This window comes from Dendrobates tinctorius, unplaced genomic scaffold (assembly GCF_039654945.1).
Source record: "Dendrobates tinctorius isolate UK_male_01 unplaced genomic scaffold, ASM3965494v1 ptg000191l, whole genome shotgun sequence".
In the NCBI taxonomy this organism is placed as follows: Eukaryota; Metazoa; Chordata; class Amphibia; order Anura; family Dendrobatidae; genus Dendrobates; species Dendrobates tinctorius.
This window is the reverse complement of record NW_027361858.1, coordinates 13,533,811-13,558,388: the sequence shown is the minus strand read 5'-3', so window position 1 is coordinate 13,558,388 and position 24,578 is coordinate 13,533,811. Positions and strand designations below refer to the sequence as shown.

The following is a 24,578-nucleotide window of genomic DNA, read 5'->3' as shown; positions in this document are numbered from 1 at the left end:
AGGACGGATCCCCTCTCTCAGGTGGTGCTGTCATGGACGACCAAATAAATAAGTCCTCAGATGGTCATATTGACGGGAAAATAAAAAAGTTACGACTCTGGAAAGAAGGGGAGCGAAAAGCTGAAAAAAATCTCCGGTCATGAAGGAATTAAAATGGTGTCACTTTTGGGGGTTTCCCAATATATAGGACCCCTAAAGTCACTTCAAACCTGCTGATTTAAAGCAGAATTGAGGAAAATGTTATTTATTAATGTTTTTGTGTGGTAGGACTATTTGGATTAAAGGGATAATCATTCAAAGTTTGAAAATTGCTAATTTTTTTAAGTTTTTGTCAAATTTCTGATTTTTTTTTTAGAAATAAACAAAACGTATCGACCTAAATTTACCATCATAAAGTATAACGTGCCCCGAAACAAAAGTTATCTCAAAATTACTGGGATCTGTTGAAGCGTTCCAGAGTTATTACTATATAAAGTGACACCGGTCAGATTTTAAAAATTGGGAGTGGTCACTAAGGGGTTAAATAATATTTGTTGTTCTTTAATCACTAAAGGTAACAATGTAATCTGTGTTACAGCTCTATTACAGCCATGTCTTTACAAAATTGCACTGAGAGATTCTCTATACTGCTGTCAGTGATTTAAAGTAACATTTACCCAAATAGAAGCAGAATTTCTTCACTATTACAAAACCCTCTATCATTTACGCCCGAACGAAATGGAGCAAAAGAAAACCCAAAGAAGTCAGGAAATTAAAACCTTCTTACAAAATTTAAACCTTCCAAAATTAACTGATGCACAGCAACAAAAACTCGCCAGACCATTTACTCTTGGGGAGCTCCATTCCGCCCTGTCTAAAGGCCCCTGGGCCAGACGGCATACTATTACAATTTACAAATCCTTCCCTGAAGTATTACTCCCCCACCTCCTTAACACGTGCAACGCTCTTCAAATGGGTGAAGAGGCACCGTGCTAATTTCTGGAAGCCAGTATCTTGCTGATCTATAAAGAAGGGAAAGATCCAGAGCAGTGTGGCAGTTATAGGCCAATCTCACTGCTAAATACGGACCTATAATTGTATGCGAGAATGATGGCAAACAGAGTTGCGGTCGTGCTGCCTCTGATAATCTCTTTAAATTAATCCGGGTTTGTGAAAGGGAGAGAGGGAAAGGATAATACCTACAAGATCCTGCACCTTATCCAATATGCAAAATTATGAAACACCCCGCTAGCGTTAATGAGTATAGATGCTGAAAAAGCATTCGACAGGGTGGACTGGTAGTTCTTGCAAGAAACAGTAATAAAATTTGGCTTCCCTCCCTCATTAATATCGGTAATTATGGGAATGTACACGGTGCCCACAGCAAAAATCAGGCTCAATGGTTCCCTCTCAAGCTCATTTCAAATCTACAATGGGACGCGGCAGGGATGTCCACTGTCCCCACTGCTTTTTAGAGCCTCTCCTACAGGCTATCCAGCAAAACACAGAGGTGGAAGGCTTGCGTATCCAGGACATCCACTGCAAAACAGCGGCTTTCGCTGATGACCTGTTATTAATATTATCTAAACCCCAGCGGGGAATTCCTGCTGTGGTGGAGATCCTGGATAACTATAGCAAGCTTACTAACTTTAAAGTAAATGAAACTAAAGCCCCCTTTACATTTAGTGATGCACCAGCGATCCCGACAACGATACGACCCGGTCAGGATCGCTGGTGCATCGCTAAATGGTCACTAGTGAGCTGCCAAACAGGCAGATCTCACAGCGATGTAGCGACGCAGCAGTAGTCGTTACATACCTTTCAGACACGGCGATGATGACATCCTCCCGCCCGCGTCCACGCGTCGCTCGTCGGCGCCAGCAGGAAGCTGCCGAAGAGAAATGGACGTGGACGATCTTGCGCGATCAGCGATGGACAGCGGGGGAGCCGGTCGGAGGTAAGTATCACACATAGCGATATCGCTAGCAATATCACTGCTGCGTCACAAAATCGGTGACGCTTTAGCGATATTGCTAGTGATATCGCTATGTGTAAAGCCCCCTTAAGTCTGAAGTGCTAAACCTGGTGCTACCCAATTGCATTGTAGGCAAACTCAAATCTAACTTTCCTTTTGCCTAACGTACTTAGGCATCAAATTAAGCGTATCGGACAGAGATCTCTTCTAACTCAATCTCAAGCCTCTATTAAATTCGACGATCACATGCCTAGGTTCATGGAAAGATACATTTTTATCAAGGATGGGAAGGAAAAAAAACTTAAAAAGTCTAATTTTGCCAACATTTATTTACATTTTTAATATGCTTCCTATTCAAATACCCATGTCATTTTTAGCTAAAATACAGTGGGGAAAAAAAGTATTTAGTCAGTCAGCAATAGTGCAAGTTCCACCACTTACAAAGATGAGAGGCGTCTGTAATTTACATCATAGGTAGACCTCAACTATGGGAGACAAACTGAGAAAAAAAAATCCAGAAAATCACATTGTCTGTTTTTTTTTCATTTTATTTGCTTATTATGGTGGAAAATAAGTATTTGGTCAGAAACAAGCAATCAAGATTTCTGGCTCTCACAGACCTGAAACTTCTTCTTTAAGAGTCTCCTCTTTCCTCCACTCATTACCTGTAGTAATGGCACCTGTTTAAACTTGTTGTTATCAGTATAAAAAGACACCTGTGCACACCCTCAAACAGTCTGACTCCAAACTCCACTATGGTGAAGACCAAAGAGCTGTCAAAGGACACCAGAAACAAAATTGTAGCCCTGCACCAGGCTGGGAAGACTGAATCTGCAATAGCCAACCAGCTTGGAGTGAAGAAATCAACTGTGGGAGCAATAATTAGAAAATGGAAGACATACAAGACCACTGATAATCTCCCTTGATCTGGTGCTCCACGCAAAATCCCACCCCGTGGGGTCAGAATGATCACAAGAACGGTGAGCAAAAATCCCAGAACCACGCGGGGGGACCTAGTGAATGAACTGCAGAGAGCTTGGACCAATGTAACAAGGCCTACCATAAGTAACACACTACGCCACCATGGACTCAGATCCTGCAGTGCCAGACGTGTCCCACTGCTTAAGCCTGTACATGTCCGGGCCCATCTGAAGTTTGCTAGAGAGCATTTGGATGATCCAGAGGAGTTTTGGGAGAATGTCCTATGGTCTGATGAAACCAAACTGGAACTGTTTGGTAGAAACACAACTTGTCGTGTTTGGAGGAAAAAGAATACTGAGTTGCATCCATCAAACACCATACCTACTGTAAAGCATGGTGGTGGAAACATCATGCTTTGGGGCTGTTTCTCTGCAAAGGGGCCAGGACGACTGATCCGGGTACATGAAAGAATGAATGGGGCCATGTATCGTGAGATTTTGAGTGCAAACCTCCTTCCATCAGCAAGGGCATTGAAGATGAAATGTGGCTGGGTCTTTCAACATGACAATGATCCAAAGCACACCGCCAGGTCAACGAAGGAGTGGCTTCGTAAGAAGCATTTCAAGGTCCTGGAGTGGCCTAGCCAGTCTCCAGATCTCAACCCTATAGAAAACCTTTGGAGGGAGTTGAAAGTCCGTGTTGCCAAGCGAAAAGCCAAAAACATCACTGCTCTAGAGGAGATCTGCATGGAGGAATGGGCCAACATACCAACAACAGTGTGTGGCAACCTTGTGAAGACTTACAGAAAACGTTTGACCTCTGTCATTGCCAACAAAGGATATATCACAAAGTATTGAGATGAAATTTTGTTTCTGACCAAATACTTATTTTCCACCATAATATGCAAATAAAATGAAAAAAAAACAGACAATGTGATTTTCTGGATTTTTTTTTCTCAGTTTGTCTCCCATAGTTGAGGTCTACCTATGATGTAAATTACAGACGCCTCTCATCTTTTTAAGTGGTGGAACTTGCACTATTGCTGACTGACTAAATACTTTTTTTCCCCACTGTACCTTCCTTATTCTTTAAATATATCTGGCAAAAATGTAAACCTCGGATAAATACTAAATCACTTACACTGCCAAAAGATATGGGTGGAATGGGGACGCCAGATGTTGCTAAATACTATCAGGCTGCACATCTAACCAGCACCGTGGATTAGATTAGGGGCTCAAGGGACAAACAATGGCTTAAAACAGAAGAATCAATGTCTCCGCTCCCCCTACGATTCATCTTACTGGGGCACTCCAATGACCTAACCCCAGTTGAATGCAAAAATAACTGGCCACAATTAAAATATGGAATATTTCACGTGGTGCACTGGCCCTCCCTCTCTCTCCATCAAGCTGCACATCTTCTGATTGAGCAACTGGTTGAGGATGGGTGTTGTGAATTCGCTTCAACTGGAGTCTCCGTCTAGCCAAACGAGAATCCAATACTTGGTCAAATGGAAGGGTTATGGCCAGGAGGATAATTCTTGGGTCTCTCCTTCTGACATTCATGCCGATAGATTGGTTCATGCTTTTCAGCAGGCCCATCCTGATCGGCCTGGTGGCGTGGATGAGGGTTCGGTGACCCCTCCTCAAGGGGGGGTACTGTTGTGAATTCGCTTTCTGACCTACCTCTGGTTACTAGTGAAGGTAGTGGAGCTGGTTGTATTGACAGAGGGGTCACGAGTTCTCTTTCCGGGCTCCCTCTGGTGGTTACTGGAGGTAATGGAGCTGATCTAATTAACAGAGGCCTGACACCTGATAATGAGGAGGATGACTGGATTTAAGACAGCCGACTCCCTCTATCCCTGCTGGTGATTTTTTATTGTTCACATTTGATCTGGTTTTGTCTATTTCAATTTTATGTGGTCAGCCAGCTCCGGTTGGGGCTGTGCTGAATTTCCATCCTTATGTTGCTGCTTGTACCAGTTTGTTTTTGTCCCTTATTAGATTGGCCTCTTTTTGCTCTGCTTTCAGAATATACAGTCATATGTAAAAGTTTGGGCACCCCTATTAATGTTAACCTTTTTTCTTTATAACAATTTTGGTTTTTGCAACAGCTATTTCAGTTTCATATATCTAATAACTGATGGACTCAGTTATATTTCTGGATTCAAATGAGGTTTATTGTACTAACAGAAAATGTGCAATCTGCATTTAAACAAAATTTGACCGGTGCAAAAGTATGGGCACCCTTATCATTTTCTTGATTTGAACACTCCTAACTACTTTTTACTGACTTCCTGAAGCACTAAATTGGTTTTGTAACCTCATTGAGCTTTGAACTTCATAGCCAGGTGTATCAAATCATGAGAAAAGGTATTTAAAGTGGCCACTTGCAAGTAGTTCTCCTATTTGATTCTCCTATGAAGAGTGGCATCATGGGTTCCTCAAAACAACTCTCAAATGATCTGAAAACAAAGATTATTCAACATAGCTTTTCAGGGGAAGGGTACAAAAAGTTGTCTCAGAGATTTAACCTTTCAGTTTCCACTGTGAGGAACATAGTAAGGAAATGGAAGAACACAAGTACAGTTCTTGTTAAGCCCAAAAGTGGCCGGCCAAGAAAAATATCAGAAAGGCAGAGAAGAAGAATGGTGAGAACAGTCAAGGACAATCCACAGACCACCTCCAAAGACCTGCAGCATCATCTTGCTGCAGATGGTGTCACTGTGCATCGGTCAACAATACAGCGCATGCATAACGCCTTTTTGTATGACCAAACAACTCAATCTTTGTTTCATCAGTCCACAGGACCTTCTTCCAAATTGTAACTGGCTTGTCCAAATGTGCTTTTGCATACCTCAGGCGACTCTGTTTGTGGCGTGCTTGCAGAAACGGCTTCTTTCGCATCACTCTCCCATACAGCTTCTCCTTGTGCAAAGTGCGCTGTATAGTTGACCGATGCACAGTGACACCATCTGCAGCAAGATGATGCTGCAGGTCTTTGGAGGTGGTCGGTGGATTGTCCTTGACTGTTCTCACCATACTTCTCTGCCTTTCTGATATTTTTCTTGGCCTGCCACTTCTGGGCTTAACAATAACTGTACCTGTGTTCTTCCATTTCCTTACTATGTTCCTCACAGTGGAAACTGACAGGTTAAATCTCTGAGACAACTTTTTGTATCCTTCCCCTGAAAAGCTATGTTGAATAATCTTTGTTTTCAGATCATTTGAGAGTTGTTTTGAGGAGCCCATGATGCCACTCTTCATAGGAGAATCAAATAGGAGAACTACTTGCAAGTGGCCACCGTAAATACCTTTTCTCATGATTTGATACACCTGGCTATGAAGTTCAAAGCTCAATGAGGTTACAAAACCAATTTAGTGCTTCAGGAAGTCAGTAAAAAGTAGTTAGGAGTGTTCAAATCAAGAAAATGATAAGGGTGCCCATACTTTTGCACCGGTCAAATTTTGTTTAAATGCAGATTGCACATTTTCTGTTAGTACAATAAACCTCATTTGAATCCAGAAATATAACTGAGTCCATCTATTATTAGATATATGAAACTGAAATAGCTGTTGCAAAAACCAAAATTGTTATAAAGAAAAAAGGGTAACATTAATAGGGGTGCCCAAACTTTTACATATGACTGTACCAGAGTGCTGATATAGTGGGCGAAGTCTAGTGACTTCAGTATTTTTCTATCAGACGTTTTGGGCATTTTTTGCAGGGTTTTTTGCGTGATTGCAGGCAGAGTCTTTCCTTTCCTGTCCTGTCTAGTTAGTGTGGGCCCCATGGTTTGCTCAGTCTATTTTCCTGCCTGCGTTTGTGTTTTCATCTTGTCTCACCAACAATATATGTTTGGGGGCTATCTATTCCTTTGGGGTCTGCTCTGGGGCAGTTTAGATTTCCTCTTTCTTGCTTGAGACTTATTTAGTTCTCCGGCTGTGTCGAGGCGTCTAGGATCATTGTAGGTACGCTCCACGGCTACTGCTAGTTGTGCGGATAGGATCAGGGGTCTGCAATCCGCTAGTTACCAACCTCTCTTGTTTTCTGCGGCTTAGCCTGGTCTTGCTTTCCTCCTCGGTGACCCAATCATAACAGATGGGGGCCTTCTCCCTCTACAAGAGTTACGTACATTACCAGGGTTATCAGGCCTCACTTTCTTACAATATGAAAAACTTTCCCACCTACTTCGTCAACGAAACTACTTGATTAATCTCGACAGGCCCTTAACGCCTTATGAAGTCTTATGTGCCACAACAAAAGCACCAGCCAGAGTCCTTTCCACGATCTATCAATCTCTACTTAAGATTGATGTACCTCTAAAACGGGCATACATAGCACACTGGGAGAGGGACTTGGGTACCTCCTTTTCTAACTTACAAATTAATCACATTTATAGGAACTCCCACGGCCCTTCACAGTGTGTACGAATTCAGGAAAACTCATTCAAAATAATTACTAGATGGTATATTACGCCCAACCAAATTCGCAGATGGCACTATACTGCAGAGACAAATTGTTGGCGATGTGGGGAGAGCGATGGCAGCTATATCCACATTTGGTGGTGATTTTTGGCACTTCATCTCTTTTGGAATGAAATATCCACAACCATACACAAGGATCTGGGCAAACGCGTCATCATGAAACCAGAAATTGTTTTATTAAATCTCCCACTCAGGCAGAAAGATAAAGATGCGATCAAACTGGCTCAATTTATCCTAGCAGCTGGGAAATCTTTGATTCCTATCAACTGGAATACTTCAGCCACACCCACTATACAGCTGTAGTAATGGCCTGGATTGGGGGGTGGTCCACTGCTTACCGCGACCAGATGACACAGTCGGCCAAGCGGGGGACCGGAGTCATCCAAGGTCCGGGGTCGCTGGAGAGCGGGAGTTCAAGCAGGGAGGCTGAGGGCCGGAGTGGGGGCGGGACCTGCCTGCAGTGCCACCGGCTGTGCCGGAGGTACTCTCACCTTTCCCGGCACTGTGGCTTTCTGCAGGTTGTTCCTCCGCTCTCCCAGAGGTCGGTCCGGGGTGTAGCTGGCCTCCACTGCTCCTCCGCAGCTCCTGCTCCCGTCATCTGGCGCCCGCCGCTGCTCTTCATCCCGCCCTTTGGCAGGACCGGCCTCCAGGCCCGATGGCTCCGCAGGGATGACCGGCCACAGTTCCTCCAACGGCTGCTCCGGGTAGTCCACATTAGCGCCAATCTCTTCCTGACCGGAGGTCACCAGTGCTGGGGAGACACAAAGTCTCTTTTGGGTTTTCTTTGGATGGGTCCAGCCACACTCCCAATTTGAATTCCACTCGGGCACCATCTTGCAAAATTTTCCTTTTCTGGATCTGCTCGAGAAAAGCCAGCGATCCACCGTCCAGTTTTTGTTCCGCCCCGAATCCTCTGATGACAGTCAATGACCCGGAACAAAGTCTCAAATTTGTAATCCACAAATAAAGCAACTCGAGTCCTTTTGGCTCTTCCGACGCAGGCTTGCTGCTGAAGTTGTAGTATTGGCGGCGGTGATCCTGCCGACTACGCCAAATGTGGTAATGGCCCGGATTGGGGGGTGGTCCACTGCTTACCGCGACCAGATGACATAGACACCAGACGGAAGCAGATTATGGTTGCAACAGGTCTGAGTTTATTGGCCGTCCTCCTGACGACCGTAGCTATACACCGCAGCTCCTTTACAACTCTCCGTATTCAGGCCCGGGTACCTTCACCTTCCTTCAGTCGTAGTGACGTTTCTCACGGATCTTTCGCTGGGGCTGCCCTAGGCCTATCTACCGCCAGCGCTTCACCAGTCTGAGGTCGTCGTCCAATCGGTACCCCCGGGGCTTCGTCTGTCCTTCGGTTCTCTTGTGTCAGGGCCACCCCCCTGACTGTCTCTTCCTATCAGTCCCCTGGTCGAGCTCTTCACTGTTGTCAGTTCTCCGTACTGAGTGTTCTCCTCCTGAGCTCCTCCCGGGACTAGCCTAGTCTGGAACCCTGTCCTGTCCTATTTATCCCCTTCCTTGGGAATTTCCCTCCTGGGTTCCTATCTCCCCGCTCCCCATGACTAAGCGGTTTCTAAAGCCCTAAGCTGCTGTCAAGTCCTGAACTACGCTCCCCCCTGCCATCTTGTGGTCAAATCTAGGTACTGCGCTCCTTTTCCATCTTCCCCAGCTGTTTCCGTTCTATTATTATAAACGTCCATCTACAGTGCACTCAGCATCCCTTCTTCCTTCAGTCAAGTCCGTCCATCAAGTCACCTTCCCCACACAGCAACTTTACGCCAAAATTGAACAAATCTTTTACTTACAGTTAGGTCCATATATATTTGGACAGAGACAACATTTTTCTAATTTTGGTTCTAGACATTACCACAATGAATTTTAAACAAAATAATTCAGATGCATTTGAAGTTCAGACTTTCAGCTTTCATTTGAGGGTATCCACATTAAAATTGGATGAGGGGTTTCAGCTCCTTAACATGTGCCACCCTGTTTTTAAAGGGACCAAAAGTAATTGGACAGATTAAATAATTGTAAATAAAATGTTAATTTCTAGTACGTGGTTGAAAACCCTTTGTTGGCAATGACTGCCTGAAGTCTTGAACTCATGGACATCACCAGACGCTGTGTTTCCTCCTTTTTGATGCTCTGCCAGGCCTTCACTGCGGTGGGTTCAGTTGCTGTTTGTTTGTGGGCCTTTCTGACTGAAGTTTAGCCTTTAACAAGTGAAATGCATACTCAATCGGGTTGAGCTCAGGTGACTGACTTGGCCATTCAAGAATATTCCACTTCTTTGCTTTAACCCCTTCACAACCTTTGACGCCACATAGGCGTCATGAAAAGTCGTGCCAAAACGACCCATGATGCCTATGTGGCGTCATGAAAAGATCTCCCTCCTGCGGGTCAGGTGAGCGGGTTCAATGAAAGTTCACCCGACCCGCAGTTACAGGGGGACCTAGACTTGACCCCGGGGGGGTGGTTTTGCCCCCCCCGGGGATACGATCACTCCCAGTGACCTTTTTGTCACCCCCCTCGCATCTGATTGGAGCTAGCGTCCATGTGACGCTAGCCCTCCAATCAGATGTGGAGGGGCGGAGTAAATTCATGGCTGCCTCGTTCCTCAGCTTCATCCCGTCCGTGGAAGCTGAGGAGCGAGGTGTCTGACTGCCGCCGCCGTCATCGCCGCTGCCACCACTGCCCTCCGGTAATATATTTCCCTGCCCCGCCGCCTAATTCCAGCCCCCCCACCTCCGCTCACTCTCCCCTGCCCCCTGATCATCTCCTGCTCCCCTGATCCTCCCCCAGCACCCCGATCTACTCCAGTACCCCCGATCATCCCCCTGCTGTTTCCAGCTCTGCCAGCTCCTCTGCCTCCTCCTGTGCCTGAGAGCCCCCTCCTGTGCCCCCGTGATCACCACTCAGACCCAGTGATCACCCTCATTAACCCCTGCCCCTCATCAACCCCTGCCCCCCTGATTAACCTCTGCTGCTGCAGGTTTTTATTTCCTAATTCATCTCATCAGCCACCTCCTGCCCCCCCCCGTGCTTGACAGCCCCCCTCTGCCCCTGGTGATCCCCCAGCACCGCTGATCATTTCCCCTGCTGCTGCCGGCTCCTCAGCCACCTCCAGTGCCTGACAACCCCCTCCTGCCCCCCCGTGATCACCCCTCAGCCCTAGTGATCACCCCCATCACGCCCTGCACCCCCTGATCAACCCCTGCTGCTGCTGTTTTTTATATCCACCTCCATCTCCTCAGCCACCTCCTGCCCCCCTGCACCTGACAGCCTCGATCTGCCCCTGGTGATCATCCCCCTGCACCCCTGATCATCCCACTGCACACCTGATCACCCCCCCTGTTGCTGCCGCCGCTGGTTCCATCTCCACCTAATTCTCCTCAGCGCCCTCCTGCGCCTGACAGCCCCTTTCAGCCCCTGGTGACCATCCCCCAGCCCCAGTGATCACCCTTGATCACCCCCTGCCCCCTGATCACCCCCCCTGCTGCTGCCGCTGGTTCCATCTCCACTTCCATCTCCTCAGCCCCCTCCTGCCCCCCGTGTGCCTGACAGTCCCCTCCTGCCCCCCCACAGTCCCCTCTTGCCCCCCCGCGTGCCTGACAGTCCTCTTGCCCCCGCGCGCCTGACAGTCCCCTCCTGCCCCTGCGCGCCTGACAGTCCCCTCCTGCCCCCTGCACGCCTGACAGTCCCCTCCTGACAGCCCATTCCTCCAGTAAAAAGTTTCACCAAACACTCGCACATACACACGCACACTAGAATAAAGCTTTTTTACACACGCACACACACAATGTCCCGCTCATCCAGATAGGGAGAGAGTTAAATTAACCCTTCACGGTTGAGCCAATGATGTCCAAATTATTCCACAGAGTGTTGCTAGCAACTCAAATGACCAAACGGAGACGTGTAGTCACTTCTTTTATAATATTTTGCTTAATTATGCAAGGTTCTCAAGTACCAATAGCATCATTTCACTTTGTAAGCCAATAATATTGCAAGAAAACCGGAAACTACATATATGTCCGTACCTAAATAGAAAGTAGTATAATGGCATATTCTTTAGAGTTTTACACCCCACCTCCCTTATCTTGTACAGATGGGAACAGTCTGGTTTCATGACAGCCCATGCCAATTACAAAAATGCATCTTACAGCAACAAAAATTAAGAAAGGAAACCTACAGAGAAATGGAAAAGTGAAACTTAAGCTCTGATTTTAGTATTAACCCTTCACATTCCCCCTAGATAAATTTTTTTAACACATATGCAGCATCAGAGGTGCTATCCCAAGCTAACAGCTTGAGGGGTACTGGTCTTCACATGACTGATGCCGTGTTATCAGTCATGGCTGTCGCGGTGCACCCGTCCCCCCTGTATACTGCAGTTCACGAATAACAATTTTTGATGACGGTGGAGAACTTTTGTAGGTAGCCATGCGCTTGGCTTCAACATCTTCATCAAGTAGCCTTTTGAGATCGGTGCAGAGAAGAGCAGGAGCAACGACACCTTTGGTATCATCATTAGCTGTCTTAGTGCAGAATTTCCCAATACATACAGAAATACACCAAAGAACAAGTTTTAGTATCACATATACAACAAGGATACAGGCAGCAATGTGTAACAAGCTTTGTAAGATCCCAGATATCCAGCCCCCAATTCCCTTAAATCGATTGGCTCGATTGAGAAAGGAAAAAGTGTCTGACCACCAACTGTCCTTACTACAATCATTGTCTTTATCGTATTGATCTCTGAGTCATTGAATATCTTCTAACTTTAACTATTAACTTCTACCAATAATAATATGGAAAATGCGAAAAACCAAAACATTATGTCCCCTTTATTTGCTATTGACTTGTTGGGTGATGAGGAGGACTTCAAAGGGACCGACATACAAGGGTTCTAGTCCGTGCTTCCTGACATGCTTCTTCACGACTACCAAATCACCAGTCTTCAGGTTATGACAGGTGTCGGTTTCTGCTGAATCTGGAAAAGAAAAGGAAACTAGAACATGGGTGTTAGCAATATTTTTACTAAGCTGAATAACACATTGAACAGCACGGTCAGTTTCTTTTGATAACTGCTAAGGCTGGAAATTTGCAACTGGGGGCCTAGTACCAAACAATATCTCATATGGGGACAGGCCATGCTTTGCAATAGGGGTAGTACGAATAGGGTATAGTATAATGGGTAGGAGCTCTGTCCATGGAGCCGTAGTCTCCTGCATCATTTTGGTCAATTGTCCCATCAGTGTGCCTTTCAGCCTCTCAACTTACCCACTGGATTGTGGGTGGTATGGAGTAAGGAGGGCTACAGTGGATCCAAGCATTGTCAGAACTTCTTGGTACACATGAGAAGAAAAGGCCGGACCTTGATCACTTTCAACAACTTCTAGAACCCCATATCTGCATATAACTTCCATCACCAGTTTCTTCGCTGTGGTTTTTGCAGTCATGTTGGTAACGGGGAATGCTTCCGGCCAACTGGAGAACTGGGGCCCAGTAGAATTTTTGCACCAGTCTGAGGGCCTAATTCTTTCTTTGATATATAGGTCCATGTGCCCATATGGCAATAGCAGGGTACATCCACTTAGGAAGACACACGAGTTGGTCCTTTTTCCAGAGACCATTATCCATTCGTGCCCCATCAGTCTTCCATTGCTTCACCTCTTCCTTTGGAGACATTCTCTGCATCGTCATTAAGCGGTCTCGCGGGGTCCGACAGAAAACTTCAGTCTGTTGTAGATCATCTGGTTCTTGTAGGGTCAGTGCTTCTTGTAACTGTTTACGCTGAGAGCGTGTGGTCCCCATTAGAGTTGAGCGACTTTTGTTTTTTTATGGTCTAGTTTCGTTTCGTGAAACCCGACTTTTCCAAAAGTCGGGTCGAGCAAGATCGGCCGATTATAGGGAAAAGTCAGGGTCGTCCCGAAACACGAAACCCAATGTAAGTCAATGGGGAATAAAAGTCGGCAGTGAGAGGAGGACAGGAAACACACCTACAGTGCTCATTTGAATGCCAAAAGCATCAATTCTTCTTACTTAAGCTGGTCAACCTTAATTAACTTCATAATACAAGTTACGAACTGAAAAATGGGGGTTATTTGGCTAAAGTTGTGGGGGGGTAGGGCTGGCTCCAGGTTTTCATGTGCCCTGGGCGAAAGAGCGCCCCTTTAACACATACCACAACTCATCATGCTCCGATACGGCAGAGAAATAGCGGTATAGTACAATGAAAAATACTTCACTTTTTACATCTCATGACGAGGCCCATCTATTTCTCCATACAGAATCATTGGTCCCATATAATGTTTGAAACAGTATATGATGAGCTCCACATAATGCTACAGTATATGTTGGTCCCCATGGATGAAGCTCCACTGTCTTATGGGCCCAAATAATGCTCCAAACATAATGGGCCCCATTTCTAATGCTCTAGTGTATAATGGGCCCTGTAAATGCTGCTCCAGTGTCTGATGTCCACCTTTGGAATGTTCCAGTGTATGGTGGGCCCCATCTATCATTCTCCAGAGTATAGTGCTCCCCAAAAATTGCTGTCCCAACATTGAAAACAATCAAATAAGTCTCCTCGCTAGGGAATCCCTGTACTAGTCTGGACTCCTCGTCGTCCCCATCTTCCATCTCACTGCACAGTATTTCAACCTTGCAAGTGCTGTGATCCTGAGCAAGCAGGGGGGGCCCACTCGTTGGCGACGGCACTGGCACAGGGCCCCTGATAGTACGCTGGTGTGTCTGATGGCGGGTGGGCCGAACCTGCACTTTCATCTGCAGCTTCCTCTTTGTCACCGTGTAAGATGGAACTGTATATGGGAAGGGTAATCTGAGTTTCATCAGGGTCAGATTCAGGCCGTGTAGCGTGCGAGGGGAATGTAGTGGTCTGGGTCAATGTACCAGCAGATTCATCGAGCAGTGGCTGGGCATCAGTGCACTTGTGTCGCCCCCAGGAGTACGGTCGCCACAGTGGCATTACCTTCCTCCTAGGGAGTGTGATGTCATGCTTGGGAGCAACGAAGGCTCTCTCTAGCAGGTTAACTGCTAGTCATGACCCTCCAAACAGCGTTCATGAAGGCAAAGTGTTTGTTTTACGTGGGCAGTATGGTTGCAAAGCTGAACCTTAAAGGAATGTCCAGAAGGGCACCACCAGGAGTGGAGCCTACGGCGTAATTTGACTCAACACGGGCAACCTCAAACATGCCAGCTACAGAACAGATGCACACATTGCAAGCTTAATTCCGTTAACGAACGAGACTCCGTCATGCCCCGCGGTCCGAGTCCGGCTTACTAGAGGGACATGTGAGGCTCTGGCACATGAGATTGGCCAATAACTGGTGTGTCATGCCCTTACATGTCCGTGGCTGCATGTGCGCTACACTGAAAAGGCCAGCGTTTGTCGCTTACAGGTGCAGATAACCCGCTGAACAACGTTAGTGATGGGGATCACTGATTACAATCATTACTCGCGAGCGATGATTTCCCAGTAAATGCAGGTCAACCGCAGTTCCAGAATTAGGCCTAACCGACATTCCTGAAAAAATGAAAAACTTACGTGTGCAAACCACAGGTGCTGTAGCTTGCTTAACAGCTCGCCAGCCGTTCTCACGCCCAGTATGGATTACACGTGATTGCACAAAGGTGAGAAAGGGTACCGTATCCCCGGATAACATGTATGGATAGCGTACACATTCAAAAGATATGTCTATACATCAGGAGGCAGGCTCAGACGGTGTTAGGCCCAGTATGGCTTGCACGTGATTGCACAAAGGTGAGAAAGGGTACCGTATCCCCGGATAACATGTATGGATAGCGTACACATTCAAAAGATATGTCTATACATCAGGAGGCAGGCTCAGACGGTGTTAGGCCCAGTATGGCTTGCACGTGATTGCACAAAGGTGAGAAAGGGTACCGTATCCCCGGATAACATGTATGGATAGCGTACACATTCAAAAGATATGTCTATACATCAGGAGGCAGGCTCAGACGGTGTTAGGCCCAGTACGGCGGTGTGTCTGACGGCGGGTGTGCACCACCACCGTCAGAGACACTTGATTGCACTATGAGGGACCCTGTGCCAGTGCCCGCGCCCAAGAGTCGGCCTAACCACCTGTCCAGGGCAACGGCACTCGCACGGTGTCGTGCGCTAAGTGGTGACCCCGGCCATGGGGGGGGAGGCAGCACAGTTAGGGAGTTTTAGAAAATGGCATATGTTGATGTTGGACATTCAGCTGATGCAAAAGGCGAAATAGGTCAAGTCCCAGGAAGAGGTGGACCAAAGCAAGCCATTTTTCTGTCACCCTATGTGTCATCAGGGGAAGGTGGTTCAAAATCCTTGGAAACCCATGCATGGTTCATTTTAATGAAGGTTAGATCATCCACATTTTGGGTTGACAGACGGGTCCTTTTTTCTGTCAGGATTGATCCAGCTGCACTGAAGACTCTTTCCGATAGCACACTTGCAGCTGGGCAAGCGAGCTCCTGTAAGGCATATTGGGCCAATTCAGGCCAGGTGTCCAGTTTAGCGGCCCAATAGTCAAAGGGGAATGACCTGTGTGGGAGAACATCGATATGGGAGGAAAAGTAGTTCGTAACCATAGTTGACAACTGCTGTCTCCTGTCACTTTCCATCGATGCTGTATTACCAGTTGTGTGAGCGGTACTTGAAAAATCAGTCCACAACATTGTAATGAAACCCCTGTCTCCAACGCCACTTCTGCTGTGTGCACCATGAACACCTCTGCCAAGCTGCCCCCGGCCCGTACGGCTCGTGTGAGAACCATCACCGCTGCTGTGTGCTGGGAATGCCTCAAGCAACCGATTTACCAGAGTTGCTTGTTTATTAGCCAATATTAGGTCAAGGTTCTCCTGTGGCATGATGTTTTGTAATTTGCCTTTATAGCGTGGATCCAGGATGCTGGCCAACCAGTAGTCGTCTTCGTTCATCATTTTGGCAATGCGGGGGTCCCTTTTTAGGATCCGCAAGGCATAATCTGACATGTGGGCCAATGTTCCCGGTGTCAATGATGCACTGCGAGTGCTGGTTGGAGGAGCACTTTCTGGCAAATCCACATCCCTCCAGTCACGCACAAACCCTGTACCAGTCCTTGCCAAGCCAACATTTTCACTTGCCCCACGAGATGCATCCTCCTCCCCTAAGTAATCATCCCCATCATCATCCTCCTCCTCCTCTTCTTCCTCCAACTCGTCCAGGAGAGGTCCCTGAGCAGACAATGGCTGAATGTCATCAAGGATTCCCTCCACCTCTTCCTCCTCGTCAGCATTGGCTGCAGACGCCTGCTCCTTAAGGTGCGTCAAAGTTTGCATGAACAGACGCATAAGTGGGATGCTCATGCTTAGGATGGCGTCGTCTGCGCTTACAGCCGTGTGCATTCCTCAAAACACTGAAGGACTTTACAGAGGTCTTTCAGCTTCGACCACTGCACACCTGTCAACTCCATGTCTGCTCTCAAAGTGCCTGGCCGTGTATCCTCCCACAAATGCATTATGGCCTGCCTCTGCTCGCACAGCCGCTCCACCATGTGCAGGGTGGAGTTCCACCTTGTTGCAATGTCGATAATGAGGCGGTGGTTGGGAAGGTGGAGCAATCGCTGCAGCTTCTGCATATGAACGGAGTGTACAGGCGACCGGCGGATGTGCGCGCACAGTCTTCGCACCTTATGGAGCAGGGCTGTTAACTCCGGATAATTTTTGAGGAAGCACTGCACCACCAGGTTCAAGGTGTGAGCCAAGCAAGGTATGTGGCTGAGTTTTGAAAGGGCTATGGCTGCCACAAAATTACGGCCGTTATCACTAACTACCTTGCCTGCCTCAAGATGTACACTGCCCAGCAATGACTCAGTTTGTCGCTTCAAGTACTCAGCCAGCACCTCGGCGGTGTGTCTGTCGCCCAAACACATCATCTGCAACACAGCCTGCTGACGCTTTCCACTAGCTGCTCGATAGGGGGAACCTCGTGTGCAACAGTGGCAGCTGCAGATGGAGTGCTCGTACGACTGCGCTCTGTGGACGAGCTTTCGCTTCTGGAGGAGGAGGAGGAGGAGGAGGGTGGAACGCCTACAGCCAACTGTTTCCTATACCGTGGGCTAGGCAGCACTGTCCCACCACCGCTGTCCCCTGTGGACCCTGCATCCACCACATTAACCCAGTGCGCAGTGATGGACACGTAACGGCCCTGGCCATGCCGACTGGACCATGCATCAGTTGTGAGGTGCACCTTTCCACTCACTGACTGCTTGAGTGCATGGACAATGCGGTCTTTCACATGATGGTGGAGGGCTGGGATGGCTTTGCGAGAGAAGAAGTGGCGACTGGGTAGGTCATAGCGTGGTACTGCATAGGCCATGAGTTCGCGGAAAGCTGCGCTTTCCACCAACCGATAGGGCATCATCTCAAACGAGATTAGTTTGGCAATGTGGGCGTTCAAACCCAGTGTACGCGGATGAGAGACTGAGTACTTTCTTGACCTACTCATAGTGTCTGGGAGGGTGAGCTGGACTTGAGAGCTGCATATGGTGGAAGTAGCGGGGGACAGGGCGGACTGAGAGAGGGTTGATGATGGTGATGGAGTTGGTGTTCTTTCTGATGGCCTAGATTCAGTATTTCGTTGATATAACAGTGGGATTCCCTGACTGCTGTGGCCTTGCAACGACACCTCAACATTTGCTGCTGTGCTAACCGGTGGGCTTACAGTGGGGGAAACAATGTAGCGTTGCTGACTACCTTCTTTGTGATCAGTTGCACATGTGGCACTTGAGGTTTGGTGTTGTGTCCACGCTTGCAAGTGCATGCTGTTTAAATGTCTAAGCATGCAACTGGTATTCAAATTTTTCAGATTTTTCCCTCGGCTAAAGGTCTTTGCACACTTCTTACAGATAACCTTGGCCTGATCATGAGGATTTTGTTCAAAAAAGTGCCACACTGCACTCTTCCTACTTTGGCAGACATTTTGCGGCCTAGCACGCTGTGATGTTTTGACCCTCTGGACAAGCTGTCCAGCAACTCTTTTGATTATTGGAACCTGTCTTTGGAGTGCTCCGGGCCTGCCAGATAACAGCTGTTGCGATGTCGATGTCTGCTGTGGATGCTCCTCATCTGAGCTATTGGAAGCAGCACCCTCTTCCCCCAATGGATGCCAATCTGGGTCAACAACTGGGTCATCCATCACCTCCTCTTCAATGTCATGTGCACCTTCCTCTGTGTCACCGTGTATGGTGGTATAGTGTGCGGGAAGGGGCACCTGAGTCTCATCAGGGTCAGAATCTGGCTCCGTACACTGCGAGGACAATGTAGTGCTCTGAGTGAATGTACCAGCAGAATCATCTATCAGCGGCTGTGCATCAGTGCACTCCATGTCAGATTCATCTTGGCCTGGGTAATTCACCATTTCACTTGATAATCCAGGCATAGTATGTGAAAACAGCTCCATGGAGTAATCAGTAGTATGGCCTGCGTCATCCTTCAATCTTGTTTGGGGTGAAGGACACAAGGAAAGGTGTGGTTCATGAACATGAGCCTCCAATGACGACTCAGTGCTTTTACTTTTTACAACTTCAGAAGAGGAGGCAATAGAGCTGGAGGCTGAGTCAGCAATGTAAGACAAAACTTTTTCCTGATGCTCTGGCGTTAAAAGCGGTTTGCCAACTCCTAGAAAACTAAGCCTTCGAAGCCTTATGGAGCCAGACGATGACGCAGGCTCAACACCTCCTGCATTCGGTCCTATTTTGCTTTTGCCACTACCATCAGATCCACCACCAACACCATCATTACCAGCTGCCAACCCCCGCCCAATTCCACGGCCTCTTCGACCAGCCTTCCTCATTTTTGGTAGAAATGTAGACAAAATCCAACAAACTATATAGTAATGTAAAACAAGGTACAAGGTGTCTATAGGACAGGGGAGATTTAGATTTTCTGCAGACACTTGTGGACACTGGACACTTGGATTGTGTGAGGCCCACTGAATATCAGAGCGCTATGTCACAGGCTTGATGGCACAGGTGTGAAAAAAGTGACTACAGGATAAGGGAGATTTTGAATTTCTGCAGACACTTGTGGACACTGGACACTTTTGGATTGTGTGAGGCCCACTGAATATCACAGCGCTATGTCACAGGCTCGATGGCACAGGTGTGAAAAAAGTGACTACAGGATAAGGGAGATTTTGAATTTCTGCAGACACTTGTGGACACTGGACACTTTTGGATTGTGTGAGGCCCACTGAATATCAGAGCGCTATGTCACAGGCTCGATGGCACAGGTGTGAAAAAAGTGACTACAGGATAAGGGAGATTTTGAATTTTTGCAGACACTTGTGGACACTGGACACTTGGATTGTGTGAGGCCCACTGAATATCACAGCGCTATGTCACAGGCTCGATGGCACAGGTGTGAAAAAAGTGACTACAGGATAAGGGAGATTTTGAATTTCTGCAGACACTTGTGGACACTGGACACTTTTGGATTGTGTGAGGCCCACTGAATATCACAGCGCTATGTCACAGGTTCGATGGCACAGGTGTGAATAAAGTGACTACAGGATAAGGGAGATTTTGAATTTCTGCAGACACTTGTGGACACTGGACACTTGGATTGTGTGAGGCCCACTGAATATCACAGCGCTATGTCACAGGCTCGATGGCACAGGTGTGAAAAAAGTGACTACAGGATAAAGGAGATTTTGAATTTCTGCAGACACTTGTGGACACTGGACACTTTTGGATTGTGTGAGGCCAACTGAATATCACAGCGCTATGTCACAGGCTCGATGGCACAGGTGTGAAAAAAGTGACTACAGGATAAGGGAGATTTTGAATTTCTGCAGACACTTGTGGACACTGGACACTTTTGGATTGTGTGAGGCCCACTGAATATCATAGCGCTATGTCACAGGCTCGATGGCACAGGTGTGAAAAAAGTGACTACAGGATAAGGGAGATTTTGAATTTCTGCAGACACTTGTGGACACTGGACACTTTTGGATTGTGTGAGGCCCACTGAATATCACAGCGCTATGTCACAGGCTCGATGGCACAGGTGTGAAAAAAGTGACTACAGGATAAGGGAGATTTTGAATTTCTGCAGACACATGTGGACACTGGACACTTTTGGATTGTGTGAGGCCCACTGAATATCACAGCGCTATGTCACAGGCTCGATGGCACAGGTGTGAAAAAAGTGACTACAGGATAAGGGAGATTTTGAATTTCTGCAGACACTTGTGGACACTGGACACTTTTGGATTGTGTGAGGCCCACTGAATATCAGAGCGCTATGTCACAGGCTCGATGGCACAGGTGTGAAAAAAGTGACTACAGGATAAGGGAGATTTTGAATTTCTGCAGACACTTGTGGACACTGGACACTTGGATTGTGTGAGGCCCACTGAATATCACAGCGCTATGTCACAGGCTCGATGGCACAGGTGTGAAAAAAGTCAATACAGGATAAGGGAGATTTTGAATTTCTGCAGACACTTGTGGACACTGGACACTTTTGGATTGTGTGAGGCCCACTGAATATCAGAGCGCTATGTCACAGGCTCGATGGCACAGGTGTGAAAAAAGTGACTACAGGATAAGGGAGATTTTGAATTTCTGCAGACACTTGTGGACACTGGACACTTGGATTGTGAGGCCCACTGAATATCACAGCGCTATGTCACAGGCTCGATGGCACAGGTGTGAAAAAAGTGACTACAGGATAAGGGAGGTTTTGAATTTCTGCAGACACTTGTGGACACTGGACACTTTTGGATTGTGTGAGGCCCACTGAATATCACAGAGCTATGTCACAGGCTCGATGGCACAGGTGTGAAAAAAGTGACTACAGGATAAGGGAGATTTTGAATTTCTGCAGACACTTGTGGACACTGGACACTTTTGGATTGTGTGAGGCCCACTGAATATCAGAGCGCTATGTCACAGGCTCGATGGCACAGGTGTGAAAAAAGTGACTACAGGATAAGGGAGATTTTGAATTTCTGCAGACACTTGTGGACACTGTACACTTGGATTGTGTGAGGCCCACTGAATATCACAGCGCTATGTCACAGGCTCGATGGCACAGGTGTGAAAAAAGTGACTACAGGATAAGGGAGATTTTGAATTTCTGCAGACACTTGTGGACACTGGACACTTGGATTGTGTGAGGCCCACTGAATATCACAGCGCTATGTTACAGGCTCGATGGCACAGGTGTGAAAAAAGTGACTACAGGATAAGGGAGATTTTGAATTTCTGCAGACACTTGTGGACACTGGACACTTGGATTGTGTGAAGCCCACTGAATATCACAGCGCTATGTCACAGGCTCGTTGGCACAGGTGTGAAAAAAGTGACTACAGGATAAGGGAGATTTTGAATTTCTGCAGACACTTGTGGACACTGGACACTTTTGGATTGTGTGAGGCCCACTGAATATCAGAGCGCTATGTCACAGGCTCGATGGCACAGGTGTGAAAAAAGTGACTACAGGATAAGGGAGATTTTGAATTTCTGCAGACACTTTTGGACACTGGACACTTGGATTGTGAGGCCCACTGAATATCACAGCGCTATGTCACAGGCTCGATGGCACAGGTGTGAAAAAAGTGACTACAGGATAAGGGAGGTTTTGAATTTCTGCAGACACTTGTGGACACTGGACACTTTTGGATTGTGTGAGGCCCACTGAATATCACAGAGCTATGTCACAGGCTCGATGGCACAGGTGTGAAAAAAGTGACTACAGGATAAGGGAGATTTTGAATTTCTGCAGACACTTGTGGACATTGGACACTTTTGGATTGTGTGAGGCCCACTGAATATCAGAGCGCTATGTCACAGGCTCGATGGCACAGGTGTGAAAAAAGTGACTACAGGATAAGGGAGATTTTGAATTTCTGCAGACACTTGTGGACACTGTACACTTGGATTGTGTGAGGCCCACTGAATATCACAGCGCTATGTCACAGGCTCGATGGCACAGGTGTGAAAAAAGTGACTACAGGATAAGGGAGATTTTGAATTTCTGCAGACACTTGTGGACACTGGACACTTGGATTGTGTGAGGCCCACTGAATATCAGAGCGCTATGTCACAGGCTCGATGGCACAGGTGTGAAAAAAGTGACTACAGGATAAGGGAGATTTTGAATTTCTGCAGACACTTGTGGACACTGGACACTTGGATTGTGTGAGGCCCACTGAATATCACAGCGCTATGTCACAGGCTCGATGGCACAGGTGTGAAAAAAGTGACTACAGGATAAGGGAGATTTTGAATTTCTGCAGACACTTGTGGACACTGGACACTTGGATTGTGTGAGGCCCACTGAATATCACAGCACTATGTCACAGGCTCGATGGCACAGGTGTGAAAAAAGTGACTACAGGATAAGGGAGATTTTGAATTTCTGCAGACACTTGTGGACACTGGACACTTTTGGATTGTGTGAGGCCCACTGAATATCAGAGCGCTATGTCACAGGCTCGATGGCACAGGTGTGAAAAAAGTGACTACAGGATAAGGGAGATTTTGAATTTCTGCAGACACTTGTGGACACTGGACACTTTTGGATTGTGTGAGGCCCACTGAATATCACAGCGCTATGTCACAGGCTCGATGGCACAGGTGTGAAAAAAGTGACTACAGGATAAGGGAGATTTTGAATTTCTGCAGACACTTGTGGACACTGGACACTTTTGGATTGTGTGAGGCCCACTGAATATCAGAGCGCTATGTCACAGGCTCGATGGCACAGGTGTGAAAAAAGTGACTACAGGATAAGGGAGATTTTGAATTTCTGCAGACACTTGTGGACACTGGACACTTGGATTGTGTGAGGCCCACTGAATATCACAGCGCTATGTCACAGGCTCGATGGCACAGGTGTGAAAAAAGTGACTACAGGATAAGGGAGATTTTGAATTTCTGCAGACACTTGTGGACACTGGACACTTGGATTGTGTGAGGCCCACTGAATATCAGAGCGCTATGTCACAGGCTCGATGGCACAGGTGTGAAAAAAGTGACTACAGGATAAGGGAGATTTTGAATTTCTGCAGACACTTGTGGACACTGGACACTTGGATTGTGTGAGGCCCACTGAATATCACAGCGCTATGTCACAGGCTCGATGGCACAGGTGTGAAAAAAGTGACTACAGGATAAGGGAGATTTTGAATTTCTGCAGACACTTGTGGACACTGGACACTTGGATTGTGTGAGGCCCACTGAATATCACAGCGCTATGTCACAGGCTCGATGGCACAGGTGTGAAAAAAGTGACTACAGGATAAGGGAGATTTTGAATTTCTGCAGACACTTGTGGACACTGGACACTTTTGGATTGTGTGAGGCCCACTGAATATCAGAGCGCTATGTCACAGGCTCGATGGCACAGGTGTGAAAAAAGTGACTACAGGATAAGGGAGATTTTGAATTTCTGCAGACACTTGTGGACACTGGACACTTTTGGATTGTGTGAGGCCCACTGAATATCACAGCGCTATGTCACAGGCTCGATGGCACAGGTGTGAAAAAAGTGACTACAGGATAAGGGAGATTTTGAATTTCTGCAGACACTTGTGGACACTGGACACTTTTGGATTGTGTGAGGCCCACTGAATATCACAGCGCTATGTCACAGGCTCGATGGCACAGGTGTGAAAAAAGTGACTACAGGATAAGGGAGATTTTGAATTTCTGCAGACACTTGTGGACACTGGACACTTTTGGTTTGTGTGAGGCCCACTGAATATCACAGCGCTATGTCACAGGCTCGATGGCACAGGTGTGAAAAAAGTGACTACAGGATAAGGGAGATTTTGAATTTCTGCAGACACTTGTGGACACTGGACACTTGGATTGTGTGAGGCCCACTGAATATCACAGCGCTATGTCACAGGCTCGATGGCACAGGTGTGAAAAAAGTGACTACAGGATAAGGGAGATTTTGAATTTCTGCAGACACTTGTGGACACTGGACACTTTTGGATTGTGTGAGGCCCACTGAATAACAGAGCGCTATGTCACAGGCTCGATGGCACAGGTGTGAAAAAAGTGAATTGTAGAATTGGGCAGAATAGGAATCTCCCTAGAGTGTAGGTCTGTAAGAATGGAACAAGTCCTCCACTTATCCTTCCACAGTGACACACAGATAGCTTCACTGTGGCTGTGATAACAGCCGTT

At 47.1% G+C, this 24,578-nt stretch overlaps 1 long non-coding RNA gene across 1 annotated transcript in view; it reads right to left on the bottom strand.

Annotated features, from left to right (window-relative positions):
* Positions 1-11,285: 11,285 nt before the first annotated feature.
* Positions 11,286-24,578, bottom strand: part of LOC141055764 (uncharacterized) — a 51,181-nt gene continuing 37,888 nt past the window's right edge. The window contains exon 3 of the long non-coding RNA XR_012221529.1: positions 11,286-12,361. This is a non-coding gene — a long non-coding RNA (uncharacterized lncRNA). The remainder of the gene's footprint in view (positions 12,362-24,578) is intronic.